The sequence below is a fragment of the Cervus elaphus genome, chromosome 13, assembly GCF_910594005.1.
Source record: "Cervus elaphus chromosome 13, mCerEla1.1, whole genome shotgun sequence".
Lineage (NCBI taxonomy): Eukaryota > Metazoa > Chordata > Mammalia > Artiodactyla > Cervidae > Cervus > Cervus elaphus.
In genome coordinates, this window is record NC_057827.1 from 53,962,326 (window position 1) to 53,981,455 (window position 19,130).

The following is a 19,130-nucleotide window of genomic DNA, read 5'->3' on the forward strand; positions in this document are numbered from 1 at the left end:
CCTATAGCCCATGGAATTCTCCAGGCCATAATACTGCTGTGGACAGCCTTTCCCTTCTCCAGTGGATCTTCCCAGCCCAGGGATCGAACCCAGGTCTCCCACCTACCAGGCAGATTCTTTACCAGCTGAGCCACAAGGGAAACCCACAAAATATTAATGTGCCTTTTCTCTTATCAAAGTAAAAGTGTTTATGCCACCTGGGCTTCCCAGGTGGCGCAGTGGTAAATAATCTGCCTGCAAATGCGGGAGGCGCAAGAGACATGAATAAGTGACTGAGCGCACACACACACACACACACACACACACACAGAATTCAAGTAACATATTGCAACCCTATGGACTGTAGCCTGCTAGGCTTCTCTGTATGTGGCATTTTCATGGCAAGAATACTTGAGTGGGTTGCTATTTCCTCCTCCAGGGGATCTTCCTGACCCAGGGATCAAACCCATGTTCCCTGCATTTCCTGCATTGCAGGTAGATTCTTTACTGCTGAGCCACTGGGGAAGCTCCCAGACGACATATATGTAGGTTAATGACTGAATATCTCTAAATGTCTTTGTTCTCCTGTAAAAGAAATTAATATTAGTGCTATTAGTGGAATTTCTCATGTAGCTGTTTTCAGATAGCTATTCCTGAAAGACATCCAGGCAATGGTCTCATGGAATAAATTCTGTTGTTATTTAATCACACCTATTAAATATTTCAATATAATAATATACACAGAACATGAAAATTACAGATGTAGAATGTAACATATTTTATTGGTGCTGAAGTGCAATTTAAAATAGACTTTAAGAACTCTGGTATAGCCATCTCAGGCATAAATATTTTCTATATGCATCAATTATGAATATCCTTATTTCCCTTCATCCCTTAAGTAAGGAAAGTTGTAAGCTTGCCATTGTATTGTCTTTCAGACCAGCTGAGAGAGCCAAACAGTAATACCCTTCAGAGGGCTGGAAGGTCACTAAAATAATCCTAAGTGAAAAACATTGTTATTTAATTTTACACAGTTAGTTCTTGCTGATATTAAATGTTTTAATAATGTGTGATCCACTTACTCTACATAGCCTGAGATGAAATTATTTTTGATTCATTTAAAATAGAAATCTACTCAGTGTTGATAAGTGTTTTGTTTTCATTTTGTGTAATAGAAATATATAGAATGAATATGTGGGTAACTTATTTTATGTCTGATTCTGGAATGTTAGTTGTTCGAGGGATATTTATCTATGCCAGAAACTCCAATTAAATAATAATATATATATGTAGCAATATTAAAAATTTTCTTCTACAATGACAAATAACTATATAAGTAAATTATAAATATATAACTAGCTAAACAAGTAGAAGAACTAAAAATAAATAAAGAACTCCTTTGTGATATATTGGTGTTTTAATAGTCCAGGTTAGAAGATATATCAGGGTGTTATCTTTTATTGTCCTACTTGGAAAACCTACATATGAAAAGGAAATTTTTGAAAGCATACTTTATAACAAAGAAGAAAAGTAGCTTTACTGGATGGGGACAGCTAGCTCTAAAGTTAGGGCTCAGGAGACACATCCTAGTTTTTCTGTCCAAGAAGTTCATGAATCTCACTGGTTTAAGTATGTTTGTTTGTCTGTGTGTGTGTTGAGGTGGGAAAAGGGGAGAGTTATATGTGTGCATATTCACATATGGTTGATTTGTATTATTTTGTGTCTGATCTCTTCTCTTCTACTCAATAGCATATTTTATAGATTCATTCCTTTTTTGCCTATATTAGTAACTGATTTTTGCATTGCTTTGTAGTATTGCATTATATGAGCTTACAGGGTATTGTGCTAAGAGAAATAAGTCAGACAGAGAGAGACAAATACTGTATGATCTCACTCACATGTGGGCTCTAACAATAACAACCACAACAAACGCAGATACCGAGAACAGATTGGTGATTGCCAGAGGCAGGGTTTAGGGTGTGGACTTGAAATGGGTGAAAATGGGCAAGAGATACAAACATTCAGTTGTAAGTGCTAGAGGTGACATACATAGCGTAGCATCTATAGTTAACAATACTATATTGTATGCAGCCATCCCTCAGTATTTTTCGGTGCTCTGTAATGCCACTGAATTTTGAAGTGTATCCACGTGGAGCCCGGCCTCCCCTGTGGCTCCGTGGTAAGGAATCCACCTTCTGGTACAGGAGATGCAGAGAAGATCTGTTGGAAAAGCTAATGGCAACCCACTCCAGTATTCTTGCCTGGGAGATCCCATGGACAGAGGAGCCTGGTGGGCTACAATCCATGGAATTGCAAAAGAGTCAGACATGACTTCACTACTAAATAACAACAGTGACGTGGAGACAGCGTCAGATTCCACAAGTTCAGAGTTCAGTCCTGCAAGATGTTGCCTCCCATTCTGCTTCAGATGTCAGTGTCAAGTCCAGTGTTGTCACCTGAGCTTCTGGCTGACCTCCTACAAACTGGTATTTCCAATGCCCCCCTCCACCTCGGGATGCCAGTCCCAAACCAAGTTATTACCTGTATATCTGACCAACCTGCTACATATCAGATGTTCCCTGGACTGTCTCTTTGGGGTCAGTTAATTTGCTAGAGCAGCTTCCTGAACTAGGAAAACCCGTTTACTCACTATTATGAATTTTATTTTAAAAGGATATAACTCAGGAGCAGCCATATGGAAGAGATGCATAGGATAAGGTTTGCGGAAAGGAGGTGGGATTTCTATGCTCTTTTGCAGCGTGCCTCTCTCCCAAGATCTCCATATGTTCACCAACCCTAAGCTCTCTGAACCCAGTTATTTGGGTTTTCTGTAGCTTCTATTGGGCTTCCCAGGTGGCTCAGTCATAAAGAATCCACCTGCCAATGCAGGAGTTGCAAGAGATGTGGGTTTGATCCCTGGGTCAAGAAGACCTCCCGGAGTAGGAAATGGCAACTGCTCCAGTATTCTTGCCTGGAAAATTATTACAGAGGCATGATTGATTAAATCACTGGACATGGGCAAAGGATGCAACCTTCAACCCCTTTTCCCTGCCAGAAAGTGAGGAGTGGAGGTGGGAAGGGCAGAAGTGAAAGTTTCAACCCTCTGATCACAAGATTAGGTCTTCTAGCAACCAGCCCTCAGCAATTAGATGTCACCCAAAATTTGTTCACAAACATAACTGTTAATGCTCTCTTTACTTTGGAAATTCCACAGGTTTTAGGAGTTCTGTGCTGAAAACTGAGAAGACCGAATATATATTTCTTATTTTAAGTCACAATATCATGCATGTTAAAATGAATATTTTTCTACCACTCTCAGTGTTAATTGTCACACTTTCAGATATCAGCCCCAGAAACATGCAATCCTTTATAATCATTTATTTCTTCATTTCTCATAGTATGTCTATTTTGCTTATAGTGTATATATTGTGTCTTATTTTAGAAAATCTGGCTTATATATTTATTTAAAAAGGAGTTCTTGATTTGATATGAACACATAGATGTTCAGAGGTCACCAATTCTTTCCTCGATCTTGATCACCTAAGATATTACAAGAATAAGAAGCACATGGGCTTCCCCGATGGCTCAGTGGGTAAAGAATCCGCCTTCCTGCAGAAGACACAGGAGCTGTGAGTTCACTCCCTGGATTGGGGTGATCCCCTGGAGGAGGAAATGGCAACCCACTCCAGTATTCTTGCCTGAAAAGTCCCAAGAACAGAGGAGCCTGGCGGGATACAGTCCGTGGGGTCTCAGGGAGTCGGACATGAGCACAAGAAGCACCTGAGAACTAAGCCCAAGAAGCACATTATTCTAACAATTATTATGTTAGAGAAATGTAAGTTCTGTTGGAACCTTTTGTGTCTCATTTCTACTTCTGTTTGTTAGTAGTTACCCTACTCTCATCAGAGAAGACTTTCCCACATCCTCATATTTGACTCCAAATTTGTCATCCCTTTGTTCTTTCTGTGTAAAACCGTTGCTGCAGTATATTTATATAGCAAACATATATGACTTGTCTTGAATATTCAAAGCAATGTACTGAGCGTTATAAGAGATCAAAAGTTGAATAGGACAGACTAGCTGATCTCCGGAATTACAGGTCAGAGATTTAAGGGGGTCAGAGATTTTGAATTCTTCCATTTCAAATAAATAAAATCTTTCATTTTAAATAAAATTTCAATCTTCTAATTGAAAAAAAATTAAAAAGTCCGGTTCTGGGGACTGGAGATTCCCTGCGACCATTTTCTAAGCCACTCACTCCACTCAGAAATTCATTTAAATAAGAATAGTATCTAATCATATTCAATAAAATGTTTATATTCCAATAGTTAAATATGATAATTTCTGATTCAGTGCACCAACTGAAACTGGAAAAATAGCTTGAACACAGTTTATTGTTTTCTTATTCTAGATGTTTGCACATGTTATACCCCCTGGTAGTGGTGGTGGTACTCAGTTGTTCAGTTGTGTCTGATTCTTTGTGACCCCATGGATTGTAGCCCCCTGGCTCCTCTGTCCATGAAATTTTCCAGGCAAGAATACTGGAATGGGTTGCAGTTTCCTTCTCCAGGGGGTCTTGCTGACCCAGGAATCGAATCCATGTCTCCTGCATTGGCAAGTGGATTCTTTATCACTACACCGTTGAGGAAGCTCATTATATTCCCTCATTTCAGTTCAGTCACTCAGTCATGTCCAACTCTTTGTGACCCCCATGAACCACAGCACACCAGGCTTCCCTGTCCATCACCAAATCCTGGAGTCTACCCAAACCTATGTCTATTGATTCAGTGATGTCATCCAACCATCTCATCCTCTGTCGTCCCCTTCTCTTCCTGCCCTCAATCTATCCCAGCATCAAGGTCTTTTCCAACGAGTCAGCTCTTTGCCTCAGGTGGCCAGAGTACTGGAGTTTCAGCTTCAGCATCAGTCCTTCCAATGAACACCCAGGACTGATCTCCTTTAGGAGGGACTGGTTGGATCTCCTTGCAGTCCAAGGGACTCTCAAGAGTCTTCTCCAACACCACAATTCAAAAGCATCAATTCTTCTGCGCTCAGCTTTCTTTATAGTCCAACTCTCACATCCAGACATGACCAATGGAAAAACTATAGCCTTGACTAGACGGACCTTTGTTGACAAAGTGATGTCTCTGCTTTTTAATGTGCTGTCTAGGTTGGTCATAACTTTCCTTCCAAAGAGTAAGCGTCTTTTAATTTCATGGCTGCAGTCACCATCTGCAGTGATCTTGGAGCCCAGAAAAAGAAAGTCAGCCAATGTTTCCACTGTTTCCCCATCTATTTGCCATGAAGTGATGGGACCAGATGCCATGATCTTAGTTTTCTGAATGTTGAGCTTTAAGCCAACTTTTTCGTTCTCCTCTTTCACCTTCATCAAGAGGCTCTTTATTTCTTCTTCACTTTCTGCCATCATAAGGGTGGTGTCATCTGCATATCTAAGGTTATTGATATTTCTCCTGGCAATCTTGATTCCAGCTTGTGGCTTCCTCCAGCCTGGCATTTCTCATGATGTGCTCTGCATATGAGTTAAATAAGCAGGGTGACAATATACAGCCTTGACGTACTCCTTTTCCTATTTGGAACCAGTCTGTTGTTCCACATCCAGTTCTAACTGTTGCTTCCTGACCTGCATACAGGTTTCTCAAGAGGCAAGTCAGATGGTCTGGTATTCCCATCTCTTTCAGAAATTTTCACAGTTTATTGTGATCCACACAGTCAAAGGCTTTGGCATAGTCAATAAAGCAGAAATAGATGTTTTTCTGGAACTCTCTTGCTTTTTCGATGATCCAGCAGATGTTGGCAATTTGATCTCTGGTTCCTCTGCCTTTTCTAACACCAGCTTGAACATCTGGAAGTTCATGGTTCACGTATTGCTGAAGCCTGGCTTGGAGAATTTTAAGCTTCACTTTACTAGCTTGTGAGATGAGCGCAGTTGTGTTCCCCAGAGGGCATGAAATTGTACTTTACACCTTATCTCTATAGGTACCCTGATGCTTCTTTTCTTTACAAGGAGAAAAAATACAAACAAGAAAAAACTGCTATTTAAAACAGACATCATGAACCACAATTAACCTGCATTTGTGCTACAATAATATAACATATTTATTGTTGAATTTTTAATGATTTCTTGTATCCTTTGCTGTTAATGATTGTGAGTGATTTATGAATATATTTTACATTATCTTGGAAAATATTCTTGCTTCATTTTTTTTCCTTTTTTTTTTTGCTGGTACTCAGATCATAAGGGCACCTAGAGATGTGTTTTTGACTTGCTTACTAATCTGTAGAGAGACAAAATTCTTTGCTGATGATTTAATTAGTTGGCATTATGATTTTTGGTTTGTAGGAGCAGACTCTGAGAGTTTGATAGTATGTTAATAACAGAAAGTGGCATATGGGTTAGTGGAAAAAACTCAGGTGGATTTTACCTTTAAAACTGGATTTCAATTCGAAAGTCAGAAATGAAAAATTAGAATTAGTAAATAATGTAAACAAGAAGTCAATGATAGTTTAAGTTGAAAGCAAGTTATATTAATGGGACAAGTTGACAGCTATCAAATGAGCCAGTGAACTCTAAATAAGTTCATGCAGCTAACAATTAGGACAATCGGATTGTAATATTGAAAACATTCTAAGACCAATCAGTCATCAAAAAGGTATAATATTTGGAACATATATACAAGCAAACTATCTCCCCAAATTAAGTGAAACTAACATTGACAGAATTGAGAGAGAAATAGTTCCATAATAATATTTGGAGACTCCAATAATTTACTTTAAATAATTCTTAGAACATACCTTATAGAGTGGGCTTCTGCAGTGATGCCAGTTGTAAAGAACCTGCCTGCCAATGCAGGAGACATGAGACGTGAGTTTGATCCCTGAGTTGGGAAGATCCCTGGAGGAGGGCATGGCAACCCACTCCAGTATTTTTGCTTGGAGAATACCTATGGACAGAAGAGGCTAGTGGGCTAGAGTCTGTAGGGTCACAAAGAGTCAGACACAACTGAATCAATTTAGCACACACTCACGCACATTATAGAATTGCATTTATTTCACATGCTAGTAGGGTTTCGCTCAAAATCCTTCATGCTAGGCTTCAGCAGCTCATGAACCAAGAACTTCCAGATGTACAAGATGCAAACAGAGGATCTAGAGATAAAATGGTCAACATTCAGTGGATAGTAGAGAAAGCAAGAAAATTCCAGAAAAACATCTACTTCACTGATTACTCTAAAGCCTTTGACTCTGTGGATCACAACAAACTGTGGAAAATTCTTAAAGAGATAGAACTATCAGATCACCTAATCTGCCTCTTGATAAACCTGTATGAAGGTCAAGAAGTAACAGAACCGGACATGGAACAATGGACTGGTTCAAAATTGGGAAAGGAGTACATCAAACTTGTATATCACTCTTCTTATTTAACTTATATGCAGAGTGCATCATGAGAAGTGCATGCACTTCTGGAATCAAGATTGCCAGGAGTAATATCAACAAACTCAGATATGCAGATGATACCACTCTAATGGCAGAAAGTGAAGAGAAACTAAAGAGCCTCTTGATGAGGGTAAAAGTGGAGAGTGAAACACAAGGCTGAAAACTGAACACTCAGAAAACTAAGATCATGGCATCTGATCCCATCACTTCATGGCAAATGAATATGGAAAAGATGAAAGGAGTGCTGGATTTTTATTCTCTTAGACTCCAGAATCACTGAGGATGGTGACTGAAGCCATGAAATTAAAAGATATCTGTTCCTTGAAAGGTGTCTATGACCTTTGACTAACCTAGACATCATATTAAAAAGCAGAGACATCACTTTGCCAACAAACATCCATCTAGTAAAAGCTATGGTTTTTCCAATAGTTACATACAGATGTGTGAGTTGGACCATAAAGAAAGCTGAGCACCAAAGAATTGATGCTTTCAAACTGTAGTGCTAGACTGCAAGGAGATCAAACCAGTCAATCCTAAAGGAAATCAATCCTGAATATTCATTAGACAGACTGATGCTGAAGCTCCAAATCTTTGGCCACTAATGGCAAGAGCTGATTTATTGGAAAAGACTCTGATGCTGGGAAATATTGAAGGCAAAAGGAGAAGGAGGAAATAAAAGATGAGATGGTTAGATAGCATCACTGACTCAATGGACATGAATATGAACAAAGTCCAAGAGGTTGTGAAGGATGGAGGAGCCTGGTTTTCTGCTGTCCATGGGGTTGCAAAGAGTCGGACACAACTTAGCAACTGAATAACAACAACAATACTTTATTGTAATACAAGAAATTATAGACGAATACTAAGGATTATTGAATATCAACCAATTAGATAGCCTGGGTAAAATTAACAAATTCTTACAAAGATAACTTACTGAAACTTACGCAAAGGGAGAGAAACACTCAACAGACTTGTAACAATAAAAAGCTGAATTAATAATCCAAATTCTCCCACCAAAAATCTCCAGGATCAGTTGGCTTTGAAAGTGTGAAAGTGTCTACTGCCATACCACCCTGAATGCACCTGATCTCGTCTGAAAGTGTGAAAGTGTTAGTCACTCAGTTGTGTTTGACTCTTTGTGACCATGGACTGTAGCTCACCAGACTCTTCTGTACATGGGATTCTCCAGGCAAGAATACTGGAGTGGGTTGTCCTTCCCTTCTCCAGGGAATGTTCCTGACCCAGGGATCGAACCCTGGGATCTCCTGCATTACAGGCTGATTCTTTATCATCTGAGCCACTAGGGAAGCACAAACACTTCAAGTAGCATTCATATCAGTTTGTTTCAAGCTCTTCCAAAATATACAAGAGGAGGAAACACTTCCTAACTCATCCTAGGAGGGCAGCATTACCTGATACAAATATCTGTAACAGGAGTATTTGAAGTTACCAAAATCAAAGTGCCCAATAGCAATAGAATATAAAAATAAAGTATATGACATTCAGATAATATAATACTGAATAAAAATGAGAGTGGAATGAAAGGACATGGATGAATCTCACAAATCCAATATTAAAGGAAAGAGGTCACAAAAGAATATGTACTATATCTTTCCATATCCATAAACTTCAGAAACAGGCAAGACTATTATGTTAGATATGAGGATACTGGAATAACTGGGGAAAGTGGTGTTCTGTTTCTTTATGTGGATTCTAGTTACATAAATGTGTTCATTATACAGAAGTGTATCAAGTGGCACACTTCTGTCTTCTGTACTTTTCTATGTGTCTGTTTTTAGGTTGAAGACTGACTGATGTAAAATTGAGTTTTCTGCAAAACTGTGCTCGTTTCTGGAGAATCTGGGGAAGAGTGCTTTTCCCACTTATTTATATTGTTGACAAAATTCAGTTTCTTGAGGCTGTGGGACCATGATCCCCATTTCCTTGTTGTCTCTCAAGTCAAGGCCATCTCTAGCTACTAGAGTCCACCACATTTCATGGTTTGTGGCCTGTTTGCTCCATTTTTCAAAAGCAACAGCAGCTCAAGTCTCTTTCATCTTCAGATCTCAGCAGTCCTTTCTCACGCCATTGCCTCTCTCTCTGATCTCCCTCTGCACTTCTGTTTTAAGGGCTCAAGTGATTATATTGGGCTCGCTTAGATAATCAAGGAAAATCAACTCTGTTTTAAGGTCTATATCTTTCTTTTCTTCCATCTGCAGGATTCCTTCTGCCATGTGCAGGACACACTCATGGGTTCCAGGGCCTAGGCCTTGGATGTCTCTGTGGCTGTCATTCTTCTGCCTACCACAATGTGAGACTTTAAATTCCGCCTTCCACAAAAATGTTCTTGGAAGTATATCTCGACAAGAGCAACTCAAGAATAATTATTCTTCCTTAGAGTTAGAGCCTTCCATGTTGTTGTTCAATCAGTCGTGTCCGACTCTTTCTGACCCATGGACTGCAGCACTCCACGCTTCCCTGTCCTTCACCATCTCTTGAAATTTGCTAAAACTCATGTCCATTGAGTTGACAATGCTAGCTAACCATTCTCATCCTCTGTTGGCCGCTTCTCCTCCTGCCCTCAATCTTTCCCAGCATCAGGGTCTTTTCCAATGAGTCAGCCCTTCGCATCAGGTGGACAAAGTGATGGAGATCCAGCTGCAGCATCAGTCCTTCCAGTGAATATTCAGGGTTGATTTCCTTTAGGATTAACTGGTTGGATCTCCTTGCTGTCCAAGGGACTCTCAAGAGTCTTCTCCAGAACGACAGTTTGAAAGCATCAGTTCTTCAGTGATCAGCCTTCTCTATGATCCAGCTCTCACATCCCTACTTGATGACTGGAAAAACCATAGCTTTGACTAGATTGACCTTTGTAGGCATAGTGATGTCTCTGTTTTTGAATGCGCTGTCTAGGTTTGTCATAGCTTGCCTTCCAAGGAGCAAGTGTCTTTTAATTTCAGGGCTTCAGTCACCATCTGCAGGGATTTTGGAGCCTAAGAAATTAAGTTCTGTCACTGCTTCCCTTTTTTCCTGTTCTGTTTTCCATGAAATGATGGAATCAGATGCCACGATCTTAGTTTTTTGTTTTTTTTTTTTTTAATGTTGCGTTTTAAACCAGGTTCTTCATTATCCTCTTTCACCCTCATCAAGAGGTTCTTTAGTTCCTCTTCATTTTCTGCCCTTATAGTGTTATCATCTGCCTATCTGAGGTTGTTATTTCTCCCTGCAATCTTGATTCCAGCCTATGAAGCATCCAGCCTGGTATTTCACATGATATACTCTGCACATAAGTTAAATAAGCAGGGTGACAATATATATAAAGCCTTGTTGTACTCCTTTTTCAGTTTGGAACCATCCAGTTGTTCCATGTTGTGTTCTAACTGTTGCTGCTTGAACTGCATACAGTTTTTTCAGGAGGCAGGTAAAGTGGCCTGGTAGTCCCATCTCTTTAATAATTTTCCACAGTTTGTTGTTCTCCCCACAGTCAAAGACTTTAGTGTAGGCAATTAAGCAGAAGTAGATGTTTTTCTGCAATTATCTTGCTTTTTCTTGACCCATCGGATGTTAACAATTTTATTTTTGGTTTTTGTGCCTTTTCTAAACCCAGCTTGTACATCTGGAAGTTATTGGTTCACCTGCTGCTGTAGCCTAGCCTGAAAGATTTTGAACATAATCTTACTAGCTTGCAAAATGAGCACACATGTACAGTAGTTTAAATATTCTTTGGCATTGCCCTTATTTGAGATTGGAGTGAAAACTGACCTTTATAGTCCTGTGGCCACTGCTGAGTTTTCCAAATTTGCTGGCATATTGAGTGCAGCACTTTCACAGCATCATCTTTCAGGATTTGAAATAGCTCAGCTAGAATTCCATCACCTCCACTAGCCTTAATCATAAGGCCCACTTGACTTTGCACTCTAGATGTCTGCCTCTAAGTTAGTAATCACACCATCGTGGTTATCTGGGTCATTCAGATCTTTCTTGTACAGTTCTGTATATTGTTGCTTCCTCTTCTTAACTTCTGTCTGTTAGGTCCTTACCATTTCTATCCTTTTTACCCAACTGGATGCAGAGTTCCGGAGAAGAGCAAAAAGGGGCAAGAAGGCCTTTTAAAATAAACCATGCAAGGAAAAAGAAGAAAACAATAGAATGGGAAAGACTAGAGATCTCTTAATGAAAATTAGAGATATCAAAGGAACATTTCATGCAAGGAAGGACACAATAAAGAGCCTTCCATGGGACCTACACTCTTTGCCCTCTGATTCTCTGAGACTGATAAACTTCCTGGGATCATCCTAAATTTTCTCTTAAAAGTGAGCCTGGTGCTCCTTAAAAACTGCTTAATTAAGCTTGGAAATTCTGACTTCAGTCTTCTCTTGTGGGAGATCATATTATGCATTCATGTAAAAAGATTCAAGGGTACCTGCAATAAATATACTTACTTAGCTGTGCTAACCAAGTATACTTGAACATGAAACATTTTTAAATGCCCTGTAAGATCTCTTAACATCATTCATAAGAAATGAATTTTTTGATCTAAACATTGAACATGATTCTTCAATATTAATTTTTTGCTGTATTACCACTATTACTGCTTTCCTTTCTATTGCTTTATTAAAATATTGATGGAGCTTTTATGCTATTTTAATTGTTTGATATATGTTATTTCTTCAAAATCACCCCTCTTTCACAGATGAGAAAACCAAGGTAGAATAATGTTTCCAAATTCCCACTGCTAGTAATTGACAGAGTATCTAAACCATCTCTAGGTCTCCATTTTTACCTCTTCCCAAACTGTACTGTGGCTCAGTCGTAAAGAATCCTCCTGCAGAGCAGGAGACGAAGGAGATGTGGGCTTGATCCCTGGGTCGGGAAGGTTACGTGGAAAAGAGAATGGCTTCCCACTCCAGTATTCTTGCCTGGGAAATCCCGTGGACAGAAGAGCCTAGTGGGCTACAGTCCACGAGGTCACAAAGAGTCAGACACAATTTCATTCTAAAATACTGATTGCCTTTTTTGCTTGAAGCATTTCCAGTAAATTCTTGTTACCAGTAAGAGAACATCAGATGTGCTTCTTGTGTAAAGGAACACCCTTCTGGATATTTCCACATGCTGCACACAACCATGGGTGGACCTCCTTGTCAACATAGGTCTGCTCCCTGTTTTTCTGAATGTTCTTTCACTCTCTCTACTCTGAGTCATAAATTCTATTCATTTTCCCAGGAGCACCTCAAATATCACCATTTCTGTGAAGATGTCTCTCTCTCCTCTGGATGGAATATGTGCTCTTGTCCTAAGCAGTTGTTTAGTGGGTGTCTATTGATGTGAATTTACTTTGCGTCTTGGCTCAAAGAGAAGTGGTATATATATATATGTGTGTATATATATATATCCTAATAAATTGTAAAATAGCTTTCCTCCATTCCTCACTTCTAAATTTTTAATTTTTTGTTGACAAGTGGTTATTAAAATCTTTTAAGAAATTTGAGAGTATTTGTCAGTAGAGTGATTACTCAACTTTGTTAAAAGAAGACTTTATGAAAGAAAAGATACTTTTTCATTCTAAATTTGCAGTTGTTGTATGACTGATACCTCCAGCTCTTCCCCAAATTAGATGGTGACCTTCTCAAGAATGACAGTGGAAACAATGATTTACCTATGTTTTGAGTCTCAGCTCTTGATCTTTCAAATACTGCTTTTACATGTAACACACACACACAATGTATGCTTATTAAAAGTGTGACTAATGAATGATTAATAAAAATGGTGGGTAGAATGAGGATAGGGTTGAGGTGCTTAGTAAATAGATCCTGTTGCTTAAATCTACTTCAGAACTGAATGAAGTGTGTTCTTGTTTTAAGATGTTTGCTTTGAAGAAAAATGCTATCACTTTCAAAGCACCTGCACTTAAGGCTGCATATTGAAGCCTCTCATGGATTATTACTTCCAGGTAATAATATCATCTCTTAGTGCTGTACATGTTAATGGGATTAAATGCCACACAAAAGCTTTAATTCTAATTAAAGTAGAAACAAAAAAAGAGAAGTAGAGTTAAGCAGCATATTAAAAGGAATAACAATTTTTCTGTGATACAGCTATTTCATTTCTGTATTCACTGGTTTAACTTCAGTGAGTAATTTCAATTTCATTATCTTTTTCGTATCACCTCTATCTGTTTTGGGATCATCAGTTGGCCATTATTTTTGCAGTTCACTCATGGCACCTCCTCTAATCTGTACACTGCCCCCTGTCTCTGTATAAACCCACTTTCTGAAGTTAGGTCTAGGAAAAACATGACCTTAAATGTTTTAGTATTTCAGGAAAAAATAAGTGTTACTAGGTGAGAACTTCGTTTTCTGCAGTAAAAAATTAGGTGGGGGATGGAGATATACTTAGAAGTGAGGATAAGTTTCCCTCATTTTTACAAATTAACAGAAATAGTACATATATTGTTGAAAGTTGTGGATCATGAGATCTTGCCTCTCTTGCTCAAATGCAATTAGTGTAAATTCAAAAAGATGAACTATTTCTTAGTAAAAATGCTGTGATATACCATATTTCTTACTCCAAGGAAAAGTTACAGTAATGTAGCTGTGGTGGTGTACCTGTATGTGTGTTTAGTTGCCCAGCTGTGTCCGACTTTGCAACCCCATGTACTGTAGCCCACCAGGCTCCTCTGTCCATTGGGATTTCCCAGGCAAGAATCCTGGGGTAGGTTGCCATTTCCTACTCTAGGGTAACTTCCTGAACCAGGGATCGAACCCACATGTGTTGGGTCTCTTGCTTTGGCAGGAGGATTCTTGACCACTGCAGTACCCGGGAAGCCCCATGGTGTACCTACGACTTGTAATTAAACTGTGAAGGCAGCACCTGAATGCAGATGGTGGATAAATTGTGAAAATCAGTGAAACGAGAGAACAGTTCTTATCAGAGACTTTTCAGAACAGGTTTAGAATTCTAACATATGAATTGCATTCTGGAAAACATACTTCAGTTTATTTGGAAAGCATTTCAAATGAGATTACAGATATGTGATAAATATACTGAATCTAAAGCCAAATTTCTCTTTAAATATAAGAGCCAGAGTAAAAAATTGGGCTCTTGATTATGTTACATATGGTGTTTAGATTTTTGTATGAAACACTTATGTAAAGATTCCTCAATATGGAAACATAATTTTGTAAAAAAATTAAGAACATGAGTAAAGGTACTTTTTTACATAAATGAATTTAAATTAAGTAGGTACATCTGTTTAACATGGAAACTTATGGCAGTTGTTTCATTTTCTGAAGCTGTTCATAGCAAGAGTTAGTTAATAAAAATACTGTAAATGTAATTTTAGTTTTAATTTTCATAAACAGATTGGCTGGCTTAAAGTACCAAATGCCATAACGAAGTTGATTAAAAAACATCAATTTACATTATATGGGTAGTTTATTAGAATTGCAAATTCAAGTCCCAGTATTTGACAGTCTCAGGCCTTTCCACATACTTAATAAACCAAAATTGATGGGTCTGTTGCACTTGAGAAAAGTTAAAAATTGGGATGTTTTATTAATGATTCAGTTCTCACTAAAAACTAATGCCTGACTTGATCCCCATTCTCTGGCAGTGGTAATTCTTGTCAGCATTGCTGTAATTTAATGCAGGGAAAGGAAGAGAATCACTGTAGTAATCAACATCCTCTTTCCAGCTTTGCCCACATTACATTTCTTTTAAATTGCAAACTGTGGCTCCATCCATACTGCCCTAAATTGCCATTTACTGTAAATTATAATGATCAATATGCACCTTTCAACATTCCCCTTACTGATTTTGTTAATGCAGCCCTACTCAAAAGTACCCCAATCTATGAGCAAAATGAAATTGTTAATTCATTCCCAGAGGTTGATAAATATCATAATCAAAACTATGTATATTTTTGTATTTTTACATTCAATATGAAAGATGCATATTTAAAGGAAGACAACTGTCTAATCCATCACTGTCATCAACATTATGCAAAATTGTTAATGATCTATGACAAGTGAATTTCAGCATGTCATGTAAATTTTCCTTTCTGTGTAAATCATGTAAATGTTCCTTTCCTTTCCTTGGCATCTTTTCACTAGTTCCCAGGTAATTCACAACTAAATTTGCTTCCTAACTTCAATTCAAACATCTTAACTATATGTACAGCTGATTTGGAAAGCATCCAGACTTGTAGAATTCATATATTGATGCAAAATTTTGTTTCTCCCATATCGCCTCCCCTTCTTCCTTTTGACATACTTTGACCTGAGATAGTTACTTTGTCCTTTTTGAAAATCAGTTTTTACCTTCACATTAACTTTCGTGATTAAGTTCTAAGCCCTTTGTCAGAACTCTACTGTTATTATCTCACAGGTTTCCCAAAAATTCTACGCTAACCTTGTTTTAGAGATTATTGCTTTTTTGGCAGTACTTGAGCACATCATGAAACTCTCAGCAGGTTTTTACTGTCACCAATAAGTTGTCATATTGGCATAAGCCCCATGACCCCTCTGCCTGATCTTATATTCTAGTCCCTTCCGGCAAAAAATTTCAAAAGGAAATTACATGCTTTTATTTTTGCTACTGAAATCACTGTTGCATTTTTTGCCAGGCTATTTCTTGTAGGGTAATTAAGGAATGTTAATATGTCTCTTTATTTACAGGAACTGCCTTAATGCAAGCTTAGTGTTAGTCTTAGGGAAAAGATCTTGAATTAATATTGATAAAGAAGCTGGTTTATTTATAAAGCCAATGCCATAGCATTCTTGAATTAGCTGTCTCCCAATTTGAGAATGGAGATGATTTCAAGTAAATATTTTTAAAAATTCAGCAGACTCGATCTTAAGTTTTCAAATCAATTGTCTTCATTAGTTTATGTAACAAGTAGTACTTTGAAGGCAATTGTGCTTGGCTCTGTTCTCACTCATAGTGAGGGGAATACCAATAAAGAGAGCAAAGGAATAGAAAAGTGGCAGCATTTCAGGCATAATATAATGACATCTTGGCATAGGAAGGTGACGATAGAGATAAAGACAAATGTGTAAATTCAGGACGTGTTTATTTGTGGGTGGATTTTTTGGGAATTGCCAATCTTAGAGCATGGGAAAAGTAATAATACAATAATGACTCAAGTAACTTTTAACACCTGGGGTGGGGACGATGGGGTTGGGTGGAATAGATTTGTTGGGCTAAATCAGGCTCTCATTTTGCATATGATGTATTTGAGGTGCTTATTAATTATCTAAAAAGTGAAAGTGAAGTCACTCAGTAGTGTCCGACTCTTTGTGACCCCATGGACTGTAGCCTACCACACTCCTCCGTCCATGGGATTTTCCAGGCGAGAGTACTGGAGTGGGTTGCCATTTCTTTCTCCAGAGGATCTTCCTGACCCAGGGATCGAACCCGGGTCTCCTGCATTGTAGGCAAATGCTTTACTATCAGAGCCTCTCAGTTCAGTTCAATTCAGTCGCTTAGTTGTGTCCGACTCTTTGCGACCCCATGAATCGCAGCCCGCCAGGACTCCCTGTCCATCACCAACTCCCGGAGTTTACTCAAACTCATGTCCATCGAGTCGGTGATACCATCCAGCCATCTCATCCTCTGTCGTCCCCTTCTCCTCCTGCCCCCAATCCCTCCCAGCATTAGGGCCTTTTCCAATGAGTCAACTCTTCACATGAGGTGGCCAAAGTATTGGAGTTTCAGCTTCACCATCAGTCCTTCCAATGAACACCCAGGACTGATCTCCTTCAGGATGGACTGGTTGGATCTCCTTGCAGTCCAAGGGACTCTCAAGAGTCTTCTCCTCTAGGGAAGTCTTTATCTAAATATATATATATATATATATATTAATAAGCAGGTAGATATAAGGGGCTAGAACTCAGAATAGAAGTTAGAACTATATATATATACAGAGAGAATAGTAACCTTACAGATATTATTTAAAATGTTGGGTAATGGTGAGATTACTTGAGTAAGAATAGAGACAATGAATAATACAGAAGCTCAAAGAAGATTTTGGATCCTGAAGGAACAGCAGTGTTTAGCTGTCAGGTAGAAGACAGAATAGCTATTGTAGTAATGATAACAAAAATAACAGCAACAACTATGATTCATTTCATCCCTACTCTGAATCAATCAATATTCTAAGCCTTTTTACACTCTTTTAGAATAGCTATATAATCCTCATGACGACCACATAGTGTTTTTACTATTAACATCTTCATTTTGTCTGAGGGGAAGCTAAGGCACCGAGGAGTAAAGTGACTACTCCTGGATGAAGTGAGTTTTGGTTGTTTGTTTTGTAATAAGGACACACTAGAACACATTTGTGTGTTATGACCTAGTGGAGATAGAGAAAAATTGTGAATGTAAGAAAAGGGATTAACTCTTATAATTACGTCCTTGAGGAAAATCTACAATCCAGAACTCAAGAGAAGAGGTTAGTCTTTGTGGAAATCAGTGTTTGAAGGGAAGATATAATGAATAAATGTGCAATGTGAGTATTTTGTTGTGTAGTTTTTGTATGGGAAGATGAGACTGTTTTATTTTGATTGCTTCTGGTTGGTTGTTGTTTTAATGGAGATAATCAAAGGGGATTGATTTGTGTAGGAGAACCTAATCATCATGTAGACTTTACATTCAGTGTCCTTGGAATCTTCACATTTCCATTCAATAACACAATGTTTCACAAACAGCATACACTCATCAAGTATCTGTTTTATGAATTGTCTGTCTGCAAGGATCCTTGACTCTAGACATGAATTAATTAAATGCTCTAGGTGAAAGACAGATAACATTCTATCACAGCACAAAAAAGCATTCATTTAAACCCAGCCATCTTGAAAGGTTCATAGAGGAAAACACATTTCAGCTGACACTCTTGAAATGAATGGGCAAGTTTTTTAGAAAACTATATTCCAGATGGAGATGGCAGGGTAGGCAAAGGCATGACCAAAAGTAATAAAGCTGATTTGGCTTAAATGTCGAGTGAGTAAAGTCATATAGTAGGATGTAATTCACACATGCTATTAGGGACAGATTGTGAAGGCCTTGAATATCACGCTGAGTATAGATTTATTCTGTAATAAACCGGGAGACACTGGAGGTTTTTGAACAGTAGAGTGATGAGACAATATATTCAGAAGTAGATAATGAGGCTTACTGTTTGGAAATTTGGAGTATATGATATTTTAATACCACTGGATTTATCTAGCTACCCTTTAGGTTGGCATAACGTTTCCTTATATGATCCTTTCTATTCCAAGCCTAAAGCAACATGAGGACAGTGTTTGCTTGTACAGTTGTGCAAGGATGTCCTAGATACAAGGATTTTTTTGTCTGTTAAAATACAGCTAAATATTTTAACCATTTAGTATCCCATGCACATTTCCATTTTGAAAAATTTAACTCCAAAGGGATTTTCTTCACTAAGAAAGCTCTTGATGACTACTGTTAGCAAGCTGAATAAACATTTCTATAAATGTTTAACTAGACATATTGCCTAAAATAAATTTTTGATTTACCTGCAACAACAGGAAGAGTTCTGAAAAACAGATGTTTTTACCAAAAAAACTATTCTGACTCTTAGGATATAACCAAATAAAAATGCATTTTATGAAATCATGTATCACTGTAGACTTTATTAGTGTCTGGAAACCTTGTGGATAAAACATAGAAAATCCTCA

General features: G+C 38.2%; 1 protein-coding gene across 4 annotated transcripts in view; it reads left to right on the forward strand.

Moving 5' to 3' along the window:
- The window catches only part of LRFN5 (leucine rich repeat and fibronectin type III domain containing 5), a 291,026-nt gene that overhangs the window by 219,028 nt on the left and 52,868 nt on the right, over positions 1 to 19,130 (forward strand). The gene's annotated exons all lie outside the window — the stretch shown is intronic.